The sequence below is a fragment of the Salmo trutta genome, chromosome 29 (assembly GCF_901001165.1).
Source record: "Salmo trutta chromosome 29, fSalTru1.1, whole genome shotgun sequence".
NCBI classification, from domain to species: domain Eukaryota; kingdom Metazoa; phylum Chordata; class Actinopteri; order Salmoniformes; family Salmonidae; genus Salmo; species Salmo trutta.
In genome coordinates this window covers 13,416,530-13,439,988 of record NC_042985.1, presented here as the reverse complement: position 1 = coordinate 13,439,988, position 23,459 = coordinate 13,416,530, and the positions used below count along the sequence as shown (strand labels likewise).

Here is a 23,459-nt window from a genome sequence, read left to right as displayed (position 1 = left end):
TACACACAGTGATTTGCAAAACACTAAACACACTTGTATACATCAGACACAGAAGTATATCATGATGTCAATTCCTTGCAATTCCAAAGCACTGACTGTCAAATTACCACACCTATGAGCCAATCTGTTAAACACAGCCATCAGGTGCACAAACACATGATTGCTAAATTTTAGACACACTAATCAGGTTTAAACCCTATAAAAATGCAGCAGATAGGTTCACCTGCCTTCAACCAAAATGGAAGGAGTCAGAAGAAGAGTGAGGGTGAGAGGAGGAGTACACAGAGGAGAAGAAGGAGGTAGAGGAAGAGGCAGAGTCCGAGCCAGAGGTCGAGGAAGACCTGAAGCAGGAGGAGAACGTGCACAAAGAAGAAGAGGACCAAACTTATCAAATGACATTCGTGCAACACTAGTGGACCATGTTGGGAACCACGGATTGACGCTGAGGGAGGCTGGACTGAGAGTTCAGCCAAATCTTAGCAGATATACAGTGGCATCTGTCATAAGGACTTTTCGACAGGAAAACAGGTAAAAGATCTGTCTACAGTTACAGTAATCAGCAGCTTATTGTATGCACCATATCAGCACTCGTGATACCCCTTCCTGTGACATTGTACAGTAAGTTACATGTATTATTCTCTACATAAGATTGAGGGTTGGGAACGACAAGGAGGAAGGGGGCCCATATTCACGCAAGAACAAGAGAGAGATGATAAACATGGTTTTGGTCAATAATGCTATCAGGCTCAGAGAACTACGAGCCAACATTATCAGTGACCATGCCATTTTCAATAATGTCCATCAGGCCTCTCAGTCAACACTGGCACGCATCCTGAAAAGACATCAGGTTCAAATGAAACAACTTTATCGAGTGCCTTTTGAGCGGAATTCAGAGAGGGTCAAACGGCTGCGGCATTAGTATGTGGAGGTTTGTAATTGTTCACTTTAGCACTGTAATGTTGCATACAGCACACATGGCTTTTTTTCATTGACTGTATACTAGACCTATCCTGAACTACACAATCTTGTCTTTCACTGTATTTCAGGGAGTTTTGCAGATGGATGCTGAGGAAATCCTGCATGAATTCATATATATACACTGCTCAAAAAAATAAAGGGAACACTTAAACAACACAATGTAACTCCAGGTCAATCACACTTCTGTGAAATCAAACTGTCCACTTAGGAAGCAACACTGATTGACAATCAATTTCACATGCTGTTGTGCAAATGGAATAGACAACAGGTGGAAATTATAGGCAATTAGCAAGACACCCCCAATAAAGGAGTGGTTCTGCAGGTGGGGACCACAGACCACTTCTCAGTTCCTATGCTTCCTGGCTGATGTTTTGGTCACTTTTGAATGCTGGCGGTGCTTTCACTCTAGTGGTAGCATGAGACGGAGTCTACAAACCACACAAGTGGCTCAGGTAGTGCAGCTCATCCAGGATGGTACATCAATGCGAGCTGTGGCAAGAAGGTTTGCTGTGTCTGTCAGCGTAGTGTCCAGAGCATGGAGGCGCTACCAGGTGACAGGCCAGTACATCAGGAGACGTGGAGGAGGCCGTAGGAGGGCAACAACCCAGCAGCAGGACCGCTACCTCCGCCTTTGTGCAAGGAGGAGCAGGAGAAGCACTGCCAGAACCCTGCAAAATGACCTCCAGCAGGCCACAAATGTGCATGTGTCTGCTCAAACGGTCAGAAACAGACTCCATGAGGGTGGTATGAGGGCCCGACGTCCACAGGTGGGGGTTGTGCTTACAGCCCAACACCGTGCAGGACGTTTGGCATTTGCCAGAGAACACCAAGATTGGCAAATTCGCCACTGGCACCCTGTGCTCTTCACAGATGAAAGCAGGTTCACACTGAGCACATGTGACAGATGTGACAGAGTCTGGAGAAGCCGTGGAGAACGTTCTGCTGCCTGCAACATCCTCCAGCATGACCGGTTTGGCGGTGGGTCAGTCATGGTGTGGGGTGGCATTTCTTTGGGGGGCCGCACAGCCCTCCATGTGCTCGCCAGAGGTAGCCTGACTGCCATTAGGTACCGAGATGAGATCCTCAGACCCCTTGTGAGACCATATGCTGGTGCGGTTGGCCCTGGGTTCCTCCTAATGCAAGACAATGCTAGACCTCATGTGGCTGGAGTGTGTCAGCAGTTCCTGCAAGAGGAAGGCATTGATGCTATGGACTGGCCCGCCCGTTCCCCAGACCTGAATCCAATTGAGCACATCTGGGACATCATGTCTCGCTCCATCCACCAACGCCACGTTGCACCACAGACTGTCCAGGAGTTGGCAGATGCTTTAGTCCAGGTCTGGGAGGAGATCCCTCAGGAGACCATCTGCCACCTCATCAGGAGCATGCCCAGGCGTTGTAGGGAGGTCATACAGGCACGTGGAGGCCACACACACTACTGAGCCTCATTTTGACTTGTTTTAAGGACATTACATCAAAGTTGGATCAGCCTGTAGTGTGGTTTTCCACTTTAATTTTGAGTGTGACTCCAAATCCAGACCTCCATGGGTTGATAAATTGGATTTCCATTGATTATTTTTGTGTGATTTTGTTGTCAGCACATTCAACTATGTAAAGAAAAAAGTATTTAATAAGATTATTTCTTTCATTCAGATCTAGGATGTGTTGTTTAAGTGTTCCCTTTATTTTTTGAGCAGTATATATTGATGAGGCATGGTTCAACCTCACAAAAGCAAGAAGGAGAGGCAGAAATATCATTGGCCACAGGGCTATAATCAATGTCCCAGGGCAACGTGGGGCTAACATCACCCTTTGGGCTGCCATTTCACAGCATGGGGTTCTCCTCCATCATGCCAAAATGGGCCCTTACAACACACCTCACATTCTCGTGTTTTTGGACCGATTGCACCACATCGTCACAGCAGGTAATGAAATGCACCAGATGCAATACACTGTTATCTGGGACAAGGTGTCATTCCACCGCTTTGGTCCAGAACTGGTTTCAACACCATCCACAGTTGACAGTACTATACCTTCCACCATACTCTCCGTTTCTAAACCCTATGGAAGAGTTTTTCTCTGCATGGCGGTGGAAGGTTTACGATCTCCAGCCCCAGGCTCAGATACCCCTCATTCAGGCCATGGAGGACGCCTGTGACCAAGTCCACGCCGCAGCTGTGCAAGGATGGATTCCACATTCAAGACAGTTCTTCCCGCGTTGTCTTGCTAATGAGGATATTGCTTGTGATGTTGATGAAATTCTCTGGCCAGATCCAGCTAGGCGAAGAGATAATGTATAGTATGTTTACTGTAGTATTTTCTGTACAATATTGTCAGTTTTTTCAGATTATTTTTTATGTTTGTTGTTATTTACTGTAATTGTAGCCTGTACTGGATACAGTATTTTACATTTGTCTGGTTGCTGAGCTAACAGTGTTACGCACACTACTGTAGTAGCATGAAAACTGGGACATGTTTTGTTGTGATTCTCCATTTTGACTGATTTGGGTATATGGAGAGAAATAAATGATATTTTCCTCAGTTTGCAGCATTGGTCTTGTGTAGTGTTTGTTTAATTGCACTTTCTCTGTGTACTTCATTTACAGTACTCTAATCACTGACAATTAGACTTGCTAAAAGTGTTTTAGGTTAGCAACAGCAGTGAGTAACTGGTTCAAAAAGATTGAAGTCATATGAAATGTGTTTCGTATGGTAACAAAATATAGTTTTTATGAAGTGGTGTATAGTTTTGACAAGTGTTCCATTTTGCAAATGATCTGAAGTGTTGTGCTACTTTGGTGTAGGGTTGTGCCAATTGTGTGTAGTGTTTTGACAAACCGGGCCCTGTTTTTAAAATTGTGCTTAAACAATTGAAAAAATGAATATAGTGTATGTAAACTTCTGACCCACTGAGAATGTGAAGAAATAACAGCTGAAATAAATAATTCACTCTACTATTATTCTGACATTTCACATAATTAAAATAAAGTGGTGATCCTAACTGGCCTAAGACAGGGAATTGTTACTAGGATTAAATGTCAGGAATTGTGAAAAACTGAGTTTAATTGTATTTGGCTAAGGTGTATGTAAACCTCGGACTTCAACTGTACATGATGTAGTGTAGCTGGGTCAGGGTGGATGGTAGTTGTATATACATGATGTAGTGTAAGTGGGTCAGGGTGGATGGTAGTTGTATATACATGATGTAGTGTAGCTGGGTCAGGGTGGATGGTAGTTGTATATACATGATGTAGTGTAACTGGGTCAGGGTGGATGGTAGTTGTATATACATGATGTAGTGTAGCTGGGTCAGGGTGGATGGTAGTTGTATATACATGATGTAGTGTAGCTGGGTCAGGGTGGATGGTAGTTGTATATACATGATGTAGTGTAGCTGGGTCAGGGTGGATGGTAGTTGTATATACATGATGTAGTGTAAGTGGGTCAGGGTGGATGGTAGTTGTATATACATGATGTAGTGTAACTGGGTCAGGGTGGATGGTAGTTGTATATACATGATGTAGTGTAGCTGGGTCAGGGTGGATGGTAGTTGTATATACATGATGTAGTGTAGCTGGGTCAGGGTGGATGGTAGTTGTATATACATGATGTAGTGTAGCTGGGTCAGGGTGGATGGTAGTTGTATATACATGATGTAGTGTAGCTGGGTCAGGGTGGATGGTAGTTGTATATACATGATGTAGTGTAGCTGGGTCAGGGTGGATGGTAGTTGTATATACATGATGTAGTGTAACTGGGTCAGGGTGGATGGTAGTTGTATATACATGATGTAGTGTAGCTGGGTCAGGGTGGATGGTAGTTGTATATACATGATGTAGTGTAGCTGGGTCAGGGTGGATGGTAGTTGTATATACATGATGTAGTGTAGCTGGGTCAGGGTGGATGGTAGTTGTATATACAGGATGTAGTGTAGCTGGGTCAGGGTGGATGGTAGTTGTATATACATGATGTAGTGTAGCTGGGTCAGGGTGGATGGTAGTTGTATATACATGATGTAGTGTAGCTGGGTCAGGGTGGATGGTAGTTGTATATACATGATGTAGTGTAGCTGGGTCAGGGTGGATGGTAGTTGTATATACATGATGTAGTGTAGCTGGGTCAGGGTGGATGGTAGTTGTATATACATGATGAAGTGTAGCTGGGTCAGGGTGGATGGTAGTTGTATATACATGATGTAGTGTAACTGGGTCAGGGTGGATGGTAGTTGTATATACATGATGTAGTGTAGCTGGGTCAGGGTGGATGGTAGTTGTATATACATGATGTAGTGTAACTGGGTCAGGGTGGATGGTAGTTGTATATACATGATGTAGTGTAGCTGGGTCAGGGTGGATGGTAGTTGTATATACATGTAGTGTAGCTGGGTCAGGGTGGATGGTAGTTGTATATACATGATGTAGTGTAGCTGGGTCAGGGTGGATGGTAGTTGTATATACATGATGTAGTGTAGCTGGGTCAGGGTGGATGGTAGTTGTATATACATGATGAAGTGTAGCTGGGTCAGGGTGGATGGTAGTTGTATATACATGATGTAGTGTAACTGGGTCAGGGTGGATGGTAGTTGTATATACATGATGTAGTGTAGCTGGGTCAGGGTGGATGGTAGTTGTATATACATGATGTAGTGTAACTGGGTCAGGGTGGATGGTAGTTGTATATACATGATGTAGTGTAGCTGGGTCAGGGTGGATGGTAGTTGTATATACATGTAGTGTAGCTGGGTCAGGGTGGATGGTAGTTGTATATACATGATGTAGTGTAACTGGGTCAGGGTGGATGGTAGTTGTATATACATGATGTAGTGTAGCTGGGTCAGGGTGGATGGTAGTTGTATATACATGATGTAGTGTAGCTGGGTCAGGGTGGATGGTAGTTGTATATACATGATGTAGTGTAGCTGGGTCAGGGTGGATGGTAGTTGTATATACATGATGTAGTGTAGCTGGGTCAGGGTGGATGGTAGTTGTATATACATGATGTAGTGTAGCTGGGTCAGGGTGGATGGTAGTTGTATATACATGATGTAGTGTAACTGGGTCAGGGTGGATGGTAGTTGTATATACATGATGTAGTGTAACTGGGTCAGGGTGGATGGTAGTTGTATATACATGATGTAGTGTAACTGGGTCAGGGTGGATGGTAGTTGTATATACATGTAGAGTAGCTGGGTCAGGGTGGATGGTAGTTGTATATACATGATGTAGTGTAGCTGGGTCAGGGTGGATGGTAGTTGTATATACATGATGTAGTGTAGCTGGGTCAGGGTGGATGGTAGTTGTATATACATGATGTAGTGTAGCTGGGTCAGGGTGGATGGTAGTTGTATATACATGATGTAGTGTAGCTGGGTCAGGGTGGATGGTAGTTGTATATACATGATGTAGTGTAGCTGGGTCAGGGTGGATGGTAGTTGTATATACATGATGTAGTGTAGCTGGGTCAGGGTGGATGGTAGTTGTATATACATGATGTAGTGTAGCTGGGTCAGGGTGGATGGTAGTTGTATATACATGATGTAGTGTAGCTGGGTCAGGGTGGATGGTAGTTGTATTGAATAAAGTGCCTCACCCCAGCACAATGCTGCTAACACACTGAATACACTATGAGTTCTAGATTTACACCACCTGTCCAGTCTGGCTGGCTATTAACATATCTTAACCTGCTTTCTTCCTCTGTGTGTGTGTGTGTCCTACTGGTTCTTCTATAAATGACAGTGTCAGTAATCCACCATGCCTATAAAATATAAGCCATGTTCCACAGACTAACACAATACAGATTCTGGGAAGAGAAGAACAGTGGACTGCGTAAAACTGTTTATTAAATTAAACCTGATGTGGTTCACACACACATACACACATGTTACTAAGGGTGTGGGTGGCTGAGATGCAATGTCCTCTGGAAAACCTTGGAGGAGAGGAAGAGAGGAGGAGACGCGGTACACATATTTATCACTAATGCTAGAGGAAATACAAGAAAGGCATTGTTTGCTACAGCAGTGTTGTCTCTAGGACCAATAGGAGGAGAGCTACTACAGCAGTGATGTCTCTAGGACCAATAGGAGGAGAGCTTCTACAGCAGTGATATCTCTAGGACCAATAAAAGTAGAGCTACTACAGCAGTGATGTCTCTAGGACCAATAAGAGTAGAGTTGCTATAGCAGTGATGTCTCTAGGACCAATAAGAGTAGAGTTGCTATAGCAGTGATGTCTCTAGGACCAATAAGAGAGCTACTACAGCAGTGATGTCTCTAGGACCAATAAGAGTAGAGCTACTACAGCAGTGATGTCTCTAGGACCTATAGGAGTAGAGCTGCTACAGCAGTGATGTCTCTAGGACCAATAAGAGTAGATCTGCTACAACAGTGATGTCTCTAGGACCAATAAGAGTAGAGCTACTACAGCAGTGATGTCTCTAGGACCAATAAGAGTAGAGATGCTACAGCAGTGATGTCTCTAGGACCAATAAGAGAGCTTCTACAGCAGTGATGTCTCTAGGACCAATAAGAGTAGAGCTACTACAGCAGTGATGTCTCTAGGACCAATAAGAGTAGAGTTGCTACAGCAGTGATGTCTCTAGGACCAATAAGAGTAGAGCAGCTACAGCAGTGATGTCTCTAGGACCAATAAGAGAGCTTCTACAGCAGTGATGTCTCTAGGACCAATTAGAGAGCTGCTACATCAGTGATGTCTCTAGGACCAATAAGAGTAGAGCTGCTACAGCAGTGATGTCTCTAGGACCAATAAGAGTAGAGATGCTACAGCAGTGATGTCTCTAGGACCAATAAGAGTAGAGCTGCTACAGCAGTGATGTCTCTAGGACCAATAAGAGTAGAGATGCTACAGCAGTGATGTCTCTAGGACCTATAAGAGAGCTGCTACATCAGTGATGTCTCTAGGACCAATAAGAGTAGAGCTACTACAGCAGTGATGTCTCTAGGACCTATAAGAGAGCTACTACATCAGTGATGTCTCTAGGACCAATAAGAGAGCTTCTACAGCAGTGATGTCTCTAGGACCAATAAGAGTAGAGTTGCTATAGCAGTGATGTTTCTAGGACCAATAAGAGAGCTACTACAGCAGTGATGTCTCTAGGACCAATAAGAGTAGAGCTACTACAGCAGTGATGTCTCTAGGACCTATAAGAGTAGAGCTGCTACAGCAGTGATGTCTCTAGGACCAATAAGAGTAGATCTGCTACAACAGTGATGTCTCTAGGACCAATAAGAGTAGAGCTACTACAGCAGTGATGTCTCTAGGACCAATAAGAGTAGAGATGCTACAGCAGTGATGTCTCTAGGACCAATAAGAGAGCTTCTACAGCAGTGATGTCTCTAGGACCAATAAGAGTAGAGCTACTACAGCAGTGATGTCTCTAGGACCAATAAGAGTAGAGTTGCTACAGCAGTGATGTCTCTAGGACCAATAAGAGTAGAGCAGCTACAGCAGTGATGTCTCTAGGACCAATAAGAGAGCTTCTACAGCAGTGATGTCTCTAGGACCAATTAGAGAGCTGCTACATCAGTGATGTCTCTAGGACCAATAAGAGTAGAGCTGCTACAGCAGTGATGTCTCTAGGACCAATAAGAGTAGAGGTGCTACAGCAGTGATGTCTCTAGGACCAATAAGAGTAGAGCTGCTACAGCAGTGATGTCTCTAGGACCAATAAGAGTAGAGATGCTACAGCAGTGATGTTTCTAGGACCAATAAGAGAGCTACTACAGCAGTGATGTCTCTAGGACCAATAAGAGTAGAGCTGCTACAGCAGTGATGTCTCTAGGACCTATAAGAGAGCTGCTACATCAGTGATGTCTCTAGGACCAATAAGAGTAGAGCTACTACAGCAGTGATGTCTCTAGGACCTATAAGAGAGCTACTACATCAGTGATGTCTCTAGGACCAATAAGAGAGCTTCTACAGCAGTGATGTCTCTAGGACCAATAAGAGTAGAGATGCTACAGCAGTGATGTCTCTAGGACCAATAAGAGTAGAGATGCTACAGCAGTGATGTTTCTAGGACCAATAAGAGAGCTACTACAGCAGTGATGTCTCTCGGACCAATAAGAGTAGAGATGCTACAGCAGGGATGTCTCTAGAACCAATAAGAGAGTTGCTACAGCAGTGATGTTTCTAGGACCAATAAGAGAGCTACTACAGCAGTGATGTCTCTCGGACCAATAAGAGTAGAGATGCTACAGCAGGGATGTCTCTAGAACCAATAAGAGAGTTGCTACAGCAGTGACGCCTCTTAAGTAGTTACAGTCTTGTCCCATCGCTGCAACTCCCGTACAGACTTGGGAGAGGCAAAGGTCGAGAGCCGTGTGTCTTCCAAAATACAACCCTGACAAGCCACACTGCTTCTTGACACAATGCTCACTTAACCTGGAAGCCAGCCACGCCAATGTGTAGGAGGAAACATCGTACACCTGGCGACCGTGTCAGCATGCATGTGCACAGCCCGCCACAGGAGTGGCAAGAGCGCAATGGGACAATGACATCCTGGCCAGCCAAACCCTTCCCTAACCCAGACAACGCTGGACCAATTGTACGCCACCTCATGGGTCTCCAGGTCACGGCGAGCTGCGACACGGCCCGGAATCGAACCAGGATCTGTAGTGACGCAGCTACTTAGACCGCTGTGCCACTCGGCAGGCCTTTGGGTCATTACATTTCTGTGTGTTTATTTGTCTTCTAACCAAAGGGAGAGACTCAAATAGAATGAATGCACTTCATGAAAGAAGAAAAGAAAGCAGAATTAACAACAAGAACAATTCCTTGATATCAATGATTGTATCTTCATATAGCAGCAGAACCAAATAGCTCTGGACATTATTCTCAGTTACAAGCATAGAATGTGGGAATGAGTGGAGAATTAGTCTGGGTGTGTGTGCATTGTGATGTTCCCATTCTAAGTCCTTATCTCTGTGGAACACAGGAACTCCCTGCCTGCTCTGGGACTTCATGGCTCTTTATTTCTCTGTGAATCACTATTCAGCTCTAAAAAGCCAACATAATATGGCATTATCTTAGCACTGCTAAACACTCTCTCTGGGTGATTTAGGGACTTGGAAACTAACGCTGGTGTGTGTGTGTGTGTGTGTGTGTGTGTGTGTGTGTGTGTGTGTGTGTGTGTGTGTGTGTGTGTGTGTGTCACGCTGAGCTCCCCAGAGTTCCAGAAGCAGGCAAAGTGAGTGTATCTGCACGGAGCAGAGCCGTGGTGACTCTCTGAACAGCACACACACACACACACACACACACACACACACACACACACACACACACACACACACACACACACAGTGGAGAGAACGGTCACACACATAAACACAAGGAGCACACGAGACTACAGAAAAGCCTGCATACAGAAAGCTAAGCCTCCCGTGTCTCTCTCCCTCCTCTCTCTCCCTCTCTTGCTCTCTCCTTCTCTCTGTCGGCCGTGGCAGTTACAGCTCAATCAGGTAGAGCCAGACTCACAGGAGCACCTTCCCTTTGTCTCCCACCGTCCTCCTTCTCAAGTAAGTCATCCCTCTTTCTCTCCTTTCGCCCTTCACTGATGGTCTGTTCTGTTCGTTCTGCTAGAGCGACTGAGTGAGCGCTGGAGGGACTCTGTTTGCAAGGCACATGCATCTCTCCTCTCCTCTCTTGGGTAGCCTTTCTATCGGAAGTATACAGCAGCTGTCTGGTAACAGGGTACAGGTATCAGAGTGAACGGTGGTGAATCTGCATTCAGGGAAGAATGTTTAGAGAGAAGGAGAAGAGGATGAGTGGGAGGGAGAGAAATTATATATTCTGTTGACTAATTCTAATTCTAATTATCTTTCTATATATCTCTTTGTCTCTCTTAGACTCTATCCAAGTCCCTCTTTAAACCACTCTGTTCCTCTCTGACTCTCTGTCTCTATAAACCTCTATGTTCCTCTCTGACTCTCTCTCCTCCATGTTCCTCTTTCACTCTCTCTCTCTATGTATACAGTACCCCCTTCTGTCTCTCTCTCTGTCTCTGTCTCTGTCTTTCTGTCTCGGAGCGTTGCCTCCAGTGCATTAGGATGCTCGGCCACTCACAGATGAGATTTGCTGAAGTTAATTGATGTAGAGAAATAGGAGCAGCATTTACATCAGGAGGACAGACCAGAATCTACATATACAGCTCTGTGTACATGTCTGTCTCTGTCTCTGTCTCTGTCTCTGTCCCTGTCTCTGTCTCTGTGTCTGTCTGTCCCTGTCCCTGTCTCTCCTTTTCCTCTATCTCTCAGTCTCTCTCTCCTTCTCCATCTCTCTCTGACTCTGTTCCTCAATCTCTGTCTCTCTCTGTCTTCCTGTCCATCTCTCTCTCCCCTCTCAGACTCTCTCTGTCTCTGTCTCTCTCGCTGCCCCTCATTGTCTCTCTCTGTCCTTCACCTCTGTTTACAATATGTCCTGCTCTCTCTCTCTTTCTCTCTAACCCTGTACCTCTCTCCCTGTGTCCCTCTATCTATTGTCCCCTCAGTTTCTCTCTCTCTTTCTCTCTAACCCTGTACCTCTCTCCCTGTGTCCCTCCATCTATTGTCCCCTCAGTCTCTCTCTCTCTTTCTCTCTAACCCTGTGCCTCTCTCTCTGTGTCCCTCCATCTATGTCCCCCTCAGTGTCCCTCTCTGCTGTGTCTCCATCTATGTCCCCCTCAGTGTCTCTCTCTGTGTGCCTCCATGTCTTCCTCTCTTTGAAGGTAGAGAGCTATAACCAGGGGTTGGTACCACAATTATTTTTTGTAACGTTCCACTGTTCCGACCAGCAAAATAAAGTTCTGAACCGGTTCGAACCAAAACAAAGTAACTTTTTTTATCGTTCCTTTCTGTTCCTGTGAAATCAACAGCTTTTTCCATTTAGCTCATTAAATTAACTCATGAATCAGTGCTGATAGAACTGGCAAGCTAGTTGCCAATGGCGCAAATGTGCCGGAAATTTTGCAGGTGGTATCCTTAACTAGCACTGAAAAAGTTCATCCATTCTTCTCCAGCTAATAAAAAAATCTCACTGCTAATCTTCTAAATCATGCTTGTAATTTCATTACAGTAGTCTATGGTAACATCAGTACAGTAGTCTATGGTAACATCAGTACAGTAGTCTATGGTAATGTCAGTACAGTAGTCTATGGTAACATCAGTACAGTAGTCTATGGTAATGTCAGTACAGTAGCCTATGGTAATGTCAGTACAGTAGCCTATGGTAACATCAGTACAGTAGTCTATGGAAATGTCAGTACAGTAGTCTATGGTAACATCAGTACAGTAGTCTATGGTAATGTCAGTACAGTAGTCTATGGTAACATCAGTACAGGTGTCTATGGTAATGTCAGTATAGTAGTCTATGGTAACGTCAGTACTGTAGTCTATGGTAACGTCAGTACTGTAGTCTATGGTAATGTCAGTAGAGTAGTCTATGGTAACGTCAGTACAGTAGTCTATGGTAATGTCAGTACAGTAGTCTATGGTAATGTCAGTACAGTAGCCTATGGTAACATCAGCCTATGGTAACATCAGTACAGTAGTCTATGGTAATGTCAGCATAGTAGTCTATGGTAACATCAGTACAGTAGTCTATGGTAATGTCAGTACAGTAGTCTATGGTAATGTCAGTATAGTAGTCTATGGTAACGTCAGTACTGTAGTCTATGGTAATGTCAGTATAGTAGTCTATGGTAACGTCAGTACAGTAGTCTATGGTAATGTCAGTACAGTAGCCTATGGTAATGTCAGTACAGTAGCCTATGGTAACATCAGTACAGTAGTCTATGGTAACATCAGTACAGTAGTCTATGGTAATGTCAGTACAGTAGTCTATGGTAATGTCAGTACAGTATTCTATGGTAATGTCAGTACAGTAGTCTATGGTAATATCAGTACAGTAGCCTATGGTAACATCAGTACAGTAGTCTATGGTAACGTCAGTACAGTAGTCTATGGTAATGTCAGTACAGTAGTCTATGGTAATGTCAGTACAGTAGTCTATGGTAATGTCAGTACAGTAGCCTATGGTAACATCAGCCTATGGTAACATCAGTACAGTAGTCTATGGTAATGTCAGCATAGTAGTCTATGGTAACATCAGTACAGTAGTCTATGGTAATGTCAGTACAGTAGTCTATGGTAATGTCAGTATAGTAGTCTATGGTAACGTCAGTACTGTAGTCTATGGTAATGTCAGTATAGTAGTCTATGGTAACGTCAGTACAGTAGTCTATGGTAATGTCAGTACAGTAGCCTATGGTAATGTCAGTACAGTAGCCTATGGTAACATCAGTACAGTAGTCTATGGTAACATCAGTACAGTAGTCTATGGTAATGTCAGTACAGTAGTCTATGGTAATGTCAGTACAGTATTCTATGGTAATGTCAGTACAGTAGTCTATGGTAATATCAGTACAGTAGCCTATGGTAACATCAGTACAGTAGTCTATGGTAACGTCAGTACAGTAGTCTATGGTAATGTCAGTACAGTAGTCTATGGTAATGTCAGTACAGTAGCCTATGGTAACATCAGTACAGTAGCCTATGGTAACATCAGTACAGTAGTCTATGGTAATGTCAGTACAGTAGTCTATGGTAATGTCAGCATAGTAGTCTATGGTAACATCAGTACAGTAGTCTATGGTAATGTCAGTACAGTAGTCTATGGTAATGTCAGTATAGTAGTCTATGGTAACGTCAGTACTGTAGTCTATGGTAATGTCAGTATAGTAGTCTATGGTAACGTCAGTACAGTAGTCTATGGTAATGTCAGTACAGTAGCCTATGGTAATGTCAGTACAGTAGCCTATGGTAACATCAGTACAGTAGTCTATGGTAATTTCAGTACAGTAGCCTATGGTAACATCAGTACAGTAGTCTATGGTAATTTCAGTACAGTAGCCTATGGTAACATCAGTACAGTAGTCTATGGTAATGTCAGTACAGTAGTCTATGGTAATGTCAGTACAGTAGCCTATGGTAACATCAGTACAGTAGTCTATGGTAATGTCAGTACAGTAGTCTATGGTAATGTCAGTACAGTAGCCTATGGTAACATCAGTACAGTAGTCTATGGTAACATCAGTACAGTAGTCTATGGTAATGTCAGTACAGTAGTCTATGGTAATGTCAGTACAGTAGCCTATGGTAACATCAGTACAGTAGCCTATGGTAACATCAGTACAGTAGTCTATGGTAATGTCAGTACAGTAGTCTATGGTAATGTCAGTACAGTAGTCTATGGTAATGTGGGTACAGTAGTCTATGGTAATGTCAGTACAGTAGCCTATGGTAACATCAGTACAGTAGCCTATGGTAACATCAGTACAGTAGTCTATGGTAATGTCAGTACAGTAGTCTATGGTAATGTCAGTACAGTAGTCTATGGTAACATCAGTACAGTAGCCTATGGTAACATCAGTACAGTATTCTATGGTAATGTCAGTACAGTAGTCTATGGTAACATCAGTACAGTAGCCTATGGTAACATCAGTACAGTAGTCTATGGTAATGTCAGTACAGTAGCCTATGGTAACATCAGTACAGTAGTCTATGGTAATGTCAGTACAGTAGCCTATGGTAACATCAGTACAGTATTCTATGGTAATGTCAGTATAGTAGTCTATGGTAATGTCAAATCAAATCAAATGTATTTGTCACATACACATGGTTAGCAGGTGTTAATGCAAGTGTAGCGAAATGCTTGTGCTTCTAGTTCCGACCATGCAGTAATATCTAACAAGTAATATAACCTAACAATTTCACAACTACCTTATACACACAAGTGTAAAGGAATGAATACGAATATGTACATAAAAATTTATAAATGAGTGATGGCCGAACGGCATAGGCAAGATGCAGTATATGGTATAGTAGATGGTACAGTATATATATATGAGATGAGTAATGTAGGGTATGAAAACATTATATAAAGGGGCATTGTTTAAAGTGGCTAGTGATACATTTAATTACATCAAGATGGCAAGATGCAGTAGATGGTATAGAGTACAGTATATACATATGAGATGAGTAACGTAGGGTAAGTAAACATTATATATATAAAGTGGCTAGTGATAAATTGATTACATCAATTTTTCCATTATTAAAGTGGCTGTAGTTGAGTCAGTATGTTGGCAGCAGCCACTCAATGTTAGTGATGGCTGTTTAACAGTCTGATGGCTTTGAGAAAGAAGCTGTTTTTCAGTCTCTCGGTCCCCGCTTTGATGCACCTGTACTGACCTCACCTTCTGGATGATAGTGGGGTGAACAGGCAGTGGGTTGGGTGGTTGTTGTCCTTGATGATCTTTTTGGTCTTCCTGTGACATTGGGTGGTGTAGGTGTCCTGGAGGACAGGTAGTTTGCACCCGGTGATGCGTTGTGCAGACCTCACTACCCTCTGGAGAGCCTTCCAGTTATGGGCGGAGCAGTTGTCGTACCAGGCGGTGATACAGCCCGACAGGATGCTCTCGATTGTGCATCTATACAAGTTTGTGAGTGTTTTTGGTGACAAGCCGAATTTCTTCAGCCTCCTGAGGTTGAAGAGGTGCTGCTGTGCCTTCTTCACCACGCTGTCTGTGTGGGTGGACCATTTCAGTTTGACCGTGATGTGTACGCCGAGGAACTTAAAACTCTCCACCTTCTCCACTACTGTCCAGTCGATGTGGATAGGGGGCTGCTCCCTCTGCTGTTTCCTGAAGTCCACGATCATCTCCTTTGTTTTGTTGACATTGAGTGCTAGGTTATTTTCCTGACACCACACTCCGAGGGCCCTCACCTCCTCCCTGTAGGCCGTCTCGTCGTTGTTGATAATCAAGCCTACCACTGTAGTGTCGTTTGCAAACTTGATGATTGAGTTGGAGGCGTGCATGGCCATGCAGTCGAGGGTGAACAGGGAGTACAGGAGAGGGCTGAGAACGCACCCTTGTGGGGACCCAGTGTTGAGGATCAGCGGGGTGGAGATGTTGTTACCTACGCTCACCACCTGGGGGCGGCCCGTCAGGAGGTCCAGGACCCAGTTGCACAGGGCGGGGTCGAGACCCAGGGTCTCGAGCTTAATGACGAGTTTGGAGGGTACTATGGTGCTAAATGCTGAGCTGTAATCAATGAACAGCATTCTTACATAGGTATTCCTCTTGTCCAGATGGGTTAGGGCAGTGTGCAGTGTGATGGCGATTGCATCGTCTGTGGACCTATTGGGTCGGTAAGCAAATTGGAGTGGGTCTTGGATGACAGGTAGGGTGGAGGTGATATGGTCCGTGACTAGTCTCTCAAAGCATTTCATGATGACGGAAGTGAGTACAGTAACCTATGGTATTGTCAGTACAGTAGTCTATGGTAACGGCAGTACAGTAGCCTGTGGTATTGTCAGTACAGTAGTCCATGCTTCGGAAGAGGGAGGGGCAGGTAGCCTAAACACGCACACAAACTGGTAAATATTTTCAGTTTACAGGCAGACACTGGAATAAGTATCTGAGTGACAGAGTGATGGCTTTGCAAAGGCACTTCATTGCGTTTTTTGTGGGACTGGGTAAAGGTAAAATAACATTATTGACCGGTTCCAATGCTTTTAAAATAACAGTTCAGTAACAGTATGGATCACTTTCATTCAAGGTTCCATTTCTGTTCCTTGAAAAATGTAGTTATTTTCTGATTTTTGGATCTGTTCCCTGAACCAGTTCCTGGTTATAACAGTACAGACTGTCCATTGACTTATAGCCGTGCTCCTGGCAGCACGTCAATGCAGAGTGATTACAATGAGCCTCAGCTAGCCTGGATAATGGACGTGCTCTCATAGCTGATGGATGCTACAGTACAAACTCCCTGCTGCTTCTGCTGCCGCTGAGAGCGCCGACATAACTCTATTACTTGTGTGTGTGTGTATGTGTATGTGTATGTGTATGTGTATGTGTGTGTGTGTGTGTGTGTGTGTGTGTGTGTGTGTGTGTGTGTGTGTGTGTGTGTGTGTGTGTGTGTGTTTGTTAGTGGGCAGGTTGGGGTGTGTGTTGGGTGCTACACTCACACACACACACAACATAACCTGCCCACCAGCCAGCACCCAACACACAACCCAACCTGCCCACTAGCTAGCCCCCAACACACACCTCAACCTGCCCACTTGTTAGCCCCCAACACACACCCCAACCTGCCCACTAGCTAGCCCCCAACACACACCCCAACCTTCCCACTAGCCAGCCCCCAACACACACCCCAACCTGCCCACTAGCTAGCCCCCAACACACACCTCAACCTGCCAACTTGTTAGCCCACAACACACACCTCAACCTGCCCACCAACCAGCCCCCAACAAACACCCCAACCTGCCCACCAGCCAGCCCTAACACACACCCCAACCTGCCCACCAGCCAGCCCCCAACAAACACCCCAACCTGCCCACTAGCTAGCCCCCAACAAACACCCCAACCTGCCCACTAGCTAGCCCCCAACACACACCTCAACCTGCCCACTTGTTAGCCCCCAACACACACCCCAACCTGCCCACCAGCCAGCCCCAACACACACCTCAACCTGCCCACCAGCCAGCCCCAACACACACCCCAACCTGCCCACTAGCCAGCCTCAACACACACCTCAACCTGCCCACCAGCCAGCCCCAACACACACCCCAACCTGCCAACCAGCTAGCCCCCAACACACACCTCAACCTGCCCACCAACCAGCCCCCAACCAACACCCCAACCTGCCCACCAGCCAGCCCTAACACACACCCCAACCTGCCCACCAGCCAGCCCCCAACAAACACCCCAACCTGCCCACTAGCTAGCCCCCAACAAACACCCCAACCTGCCCACTAGCTAGCCCCCAACACACACCTCAACCTGCCCACTAGCCAGCCTCAACACACACCCCTACCTGCCCACCAACCAGCCCCCAACAAACACCCCAACCTGCCCACCAGCCAGCCCCAACACACACCCCAACCTGACCACTAGCTAGCCCCAACACACACCCCAACCTGCCCACCAGCCAGCCCCCAACACACACCCCAACCTGCCCACCAGCCAGCCCCCAACACACACCCCAACCTGCCCACTAGCCAGCCTCAACACACACCCCTACCTGCCCACCAACCAGCCCCCAACAAACACCCCAAGCTGCCCACCAGCCAGCCCCAACACACACCCCAACCTGCCCACTAGCTAGCCCCAACACACACCCCAACCTGCCCACCAGCCAGCCCCCAACACACACCCCAACCTGCCCACCAGCCAGCCCCCAACACACACCCCAACCTGCCCACTAGCTAGCCCCCAACACACACCCCAACCTGCCCACTAGCTAGCCACAACACACACCCCAACCTGCACACTTGCTAGCCCCAACACACACCCCAACCTGCCCACCAGCCAGCCCCAACACACACCCCAACCTGCCCACTAGCTAGCCCCCAACACACACCCAAACCTGCCCACTAGCTAGCCCCCAACACACACCCCAACCTGCCCACTAGCTAGCCCCCAACACACACCCCAACCTGCCCACTAGCTAGCCCCCAACACACACCCCAACCTGCCCACCAACCAGCCAGCCCCCAACACACACCCCAACCTGCCCACCAGCCAGCCCCCAACACACACCCCAACCTGCACACCTGCCAGCCCCCAACACACACCTCAACCTGCCCACTGCTAGCTCCCAACACACACCCCAACCTGCCCACTAGCTAGCCCCAACACACACCCCAACCTGCCCACTGCTAGCCCCAACACACACCCCTACCTGCCCTCTAGCTAGCCCCCAACACACACCCCAACCTGCCCACTAGCCAGCCCCCAACACACATCCCAACCTGCCCTCTAGCTAGCCCCCAACACACACCCCTACCTGCTCACTAGCTAGCCCCCAACACACACCTCAACCTGCCCTCTAGCTAGCCCCCAACACACACCCCAACCTGCCCACTAGCCAGCCCCCAACACACACCCCTACCTGCCCTCTAGCTAGCCCCCAACACACACCCCAACCTGCCCACTGCTAGCCCCCAACACACACCCCAACCTGCCCTCTAGCTAGCCCCCAACACACACCCCAACCTGCCCACTAGCCAGCCCCCAACACACATCCCAACGTGCCCTCTAGCTAGCCCCCAACACACATCCCTACCTGCTCACTAGCTAGCCCCCAACACACACCTCAACCTGCCCTCTAGCTAGCCCCCAACACACACCCCAACCTGCCCACTAGCTAGCCCCCAACACACACCCCTACCTGCTCACTAGCTAGCCCCCAACACACACCTCAACCTGCCCTCTAGCTAGCCCCCAACACACACCCCAACCTGCCCACTAGCCAGCCCCCAACACACACCCCTACCTGCCCTCTAGCTAGCCCCCAACACACACCCCAACCTGCCCACTAGCTAGCCCCCAACACACACCCCAACCTGCCCACTAGCTAGCCCCCAACACACACCCCCAACCTGCCCACCAACCAGCCAGCCCCCAACACACACCTCAAACTGCCCACTGCTAGCCCCCAACACACACCCCAACCTGCCCACTGCTAGCCCGAACACACACCCCTACCTGCCCTCTAGCTAGCCCCCAACACACATCCCAACCTGCCCTCTAGCTAGCCCCCAACACACACCCCAACCTGCCCACTAGCTAGCCCCCAACACACACCCCAACCTGCCCACTAGCTAGCCCCAACACACACCCCAACCTGCCCACTTGCTAGCCCCAACACACACCCCAACCTGCCCACCAGCCAGCCCCAACACACACCCCAACCTGCCCACTAGCTAGCCCCCAACACACACCCAAACCTGCCCACTAGCTAGCCCCCAACACACACCCCAACCTGCCCACTAGCTAGCCCCCAACACACACCCCAACCTGCCCACTAGCTAGCCCCCAACACACACCCCAACCTGCCCACCAACCAGCCAGCCCCCAACACACACCCCAACCTGCCCACCAGCCAGCCCCCAACACACACCCCAACCTGCACACCTGCCAGCCCCCAACACACACCTCAACCTGCCCACTGCTAGCCCCCAACACACACCTCAACCTGCCCACTAGCTAGCCCCAACACACACCCCAACCTGCCCACTGCTAGCCCCAACACACACCCCTACCTGCCCTCTAGCTAGCCCCCAACACACACCCCAACCTGCCCACTAGCCAGCCCCCAACACACATCCCAACCTGCCCTCTAGCTAGCCCCCAACACACACCCCTACCTGCTCACTAGCTAGCCCCCAACACACACCTCAACCTGCCCTCTAGCTAGCCCCCAACACACACCCCAACCTGCCCTCTAGCCAGCCCCCAACACACACCCCTACCTGCCCTCTAGCTAGCCCCCAACACACACCCCAACCTGCCCACTGCTAGCCCCCAACACACACCCCAACCTGCCCTCTAGCTAGCCCCCAACACACACCCCAACCTGCCCACTAGCCAGCCCCCAACACACATCCCAACCTGCCCTCTAGCTAGCCCCCAACACACACCCCTACCTGCCCTCTAGCTAGCCCCCAACACACACCTCAACCTGCCCTCTAGCTAGCCCCCAACACACACCCCAACCTGCCCACTAGCTAGCCCCCAACACACACCCCTACCTGCTCACTAGCTAGCCCCCAACACACACCTCAACCTGCCCTCTAGCTAGCCCCCAACACACACCCCAACCTGCCCACTAGCCAGCCCCCAACACACACCCCTACCTGCCCTCTAGCTAGCCCCCAACACACACCCCAACCTGCCCACTAGCTAGCACCCATAACACACCCAGCACTGACCCTAACCCCAACCCCGATCCCAAGCTTTGGTTCAGTGTGTGACTCCAGCTACAATGCCTACTAGCCCCCATTCCAACCCAACCCAACCGCCATCCCTAACCCCCTAACCCTCTGCCACCCCAGGTAACTCAAGCAAGGAAAAAAAAACAGTTTAAAAAAACTGATAAAAGAGCACCATCACGCACAAAGCGGACTGTGAAAAGACACAGCCATTTTATATATATATTATATTGTAATTTGCACTGTATGATTTATTAGACCTAGATATTGTGTGTATGTACTGATGTGTGATGTTTTGAATGTATGTATTTCAGTCCTTAACCAATAATGTTCTCTACTATGTATTATGTCATGCTTCATGTGGACTCCAAGAAAAGTAGCTGATGCTTTTGCAGCTGCTAATGGGGACCCTAATAAATCCCGAATCCCAAATTCCAAGCCTTGGCAGAGTGTGTCTCTGATTTCCACTAACCAAAGGATTGGATCCGTGCGTCTCTCTACCCTACAATGTCTGCTAGCCCCCAACCCAACCTCCATCCTAACCCCCCTAAAACCTACACCCACCCCATCCTAAGCCATGGCTCAGCTCTGAGTCCCTACCAAACCCTAGTACACCCACCTCTTCTTTCTATACTCACAGCCAACCCCCAAACTCCACTCACTCCCTCCTCCCAACACTCACAGCCAAATTAATTATACATGAACTGTATGCCTGTGTGTTGCCTGTGTGTTTGGAAATAACATGCTTGAGGGAAGATACCAAACAGCATGAGGTTATTACATTGGCAGTGGGTGGACTTGTGATTTCCGTTTTTCAGCGTGTCTGCAGATCCCTGTGGAGGTGGGGAACTGGATGCATTTTTAGGTTGTTTTATTTTAAGATGCACTGATATGTTGTAGGTTCAGCAACGCAAACATCTAGGCATATTGTCAAGAAATAACAAGACCTGTTCTGAAATAGAATTAGTCTGGTTTTTGTTCTATTCAGTCATAGTTTTACATACGCCTATGTGCCTTGCCTGCAGGTGATGTGTACAATCTGCATTCTAGAAACCAATGTATTTATCACGCTCTGACCTAGGAGAGCTGTGTTTTCTCTGTTTAGCTAGGCCAGGGTGTGATAGGTGGGTGGGCATTCTATGTTTTGTGTTCTATGTTTTGGCCGGGTATGGTTTCCAATCAGAGGCAGGTGTCTATCGTTGTCTCTGATTGAAAGCCATACTTAGTTAGCCTGTTTTTCCTTTGTTTTTTGTGGGTAGTTGTTTTCCGTTTAGTTGTGAGTACCTGACGGAACTGTCTGCTGTCATTTTTGTTTGATTTGTAAAGTGTTCATTCTTTGCATTAAATTACAAGATGAACATATTCCACGCTGCACCTTGGTCTACTCACTTTGACGCCTGTGACAGAACTACCCACCACAAGAAGACCAAGCAGCGTGCACTCTCCAGGAGGAGGAGCAGGACCAAGCAGTATGGCTCAGAGGAGTGGACCTGGGAGGAGATCCTAGATGGGGCAGGACCCTGGACAAAGCCTGGGGAGTATCGCCGTCCGCAATGGGAGATAGAGGCAGCTAAGGCGGAATGACGATACTGGGAGGAACGGCTAGGCAAGCAACAGGAGGCCGAGAGGCAGCACCCCAAAAACATTTGGGGGGGGCACACGGGGAGATTGGCTAAGGCGGGTTTAAGACCTGAGCCAACTCCCCATGCTTACCGTGGGGAGCGAGTGACCGAGCAAGCACCATGTTATGCGGTGATACGCACTGTGTCGCCAGTTCGTACTCACAGCCTGGTGCGCTCGGTGCAAGCTCCTCACCGTTACCGTGCTAGAGTTGGCCGGCAGCCAGGGAGAAGTGCACCGGCTCAACGTATCTGGCATCCAGTGCGTCTCTTCGGCCCAGGTTATCCTGCACCTGCTCTACGCACGGTACCCCTCATTCACCAGCTCAGCTCAGTTCGTCCTGTACCAGCGCTCCGCCCTTGCCAGGCTATAGTCAATATCGAGCCAGGACGGGTTGTGCCAGCCCTAAGCGCCGGACCTCCAGTGCACCTCCAAGGCCCAGTGTACCCTGTGCCTGCTCCGCACACTATCCCTCCAGTACGACACCACAGCCCAGTACGTCCTGTGCCTGCTCCGCGCACTCTCCCTACAGTGCGCCACCATAGCCCAGTACGTCCTGCGCCTGCTCCTCGCACTCTTCCTCCAGTACGCCTCCATAGCCCAGTACGGCCGGTGCCTGCTTTGAGCACGCGGTCCTCAGTGCGTCTCCCCAGTCTGGTGAGACCGGTTCCAACTCCCCGTAGGAAGCCTCCAGTGATAATCAATGGTCCGACGCCTCCAGTGATAATCCATGGCACGAAGCCAGTAGTGATAATCCATGGCAGGAAGCCTTCAGTGATGATCCATGGCCCGGAGCCTGTAGGGATGATCCATGGCACGAAGCCTCCAGTGATGATCCATGGCCCGGAGCCTGTAGGGATGATTCATGGCACGAAGCCTCCAATGATGATCCATGGCCTGGAGCCTGTAGGGATGATCCATGGCATGAAGCCTCCAGTGATAATCCATGGCCCGGATCCTCCAGTGATGATCCATGGCACAACGCCTCCAGTGATGATCCATGGCGCGGAACCAGTAGTGATGATCCATGGCACGGAGCCTGCAGCGAAGGTCCCCGGTCCGTAAACGACAGAGACGCTCCTCAGCCCGGAG

General features: G+C 47.9%; 1 long non-coding RNA gene across 1 annotated transcript in view; it reads left to right on the top strand.

The window, feature by feature from the left end:
- Window positions 1-10,458: 10,458 nt before the first annotated feature.
- LOC115166956 (uncharacterized) overlaps window positions 10,459-23,459 on the top strand; it is a 118,750-nt gene continuing 105,749 nt past the window's right edge. The window contains exon 1 of the long non-coding RNA XR_003870398.1: window positions 10,459-10,510. This is a non-coding gene — a long non-coding RNA (uncharacterized LOC115166956). The remainder of the gene's footprint in view (window positions 10,511-23,459) is intronic.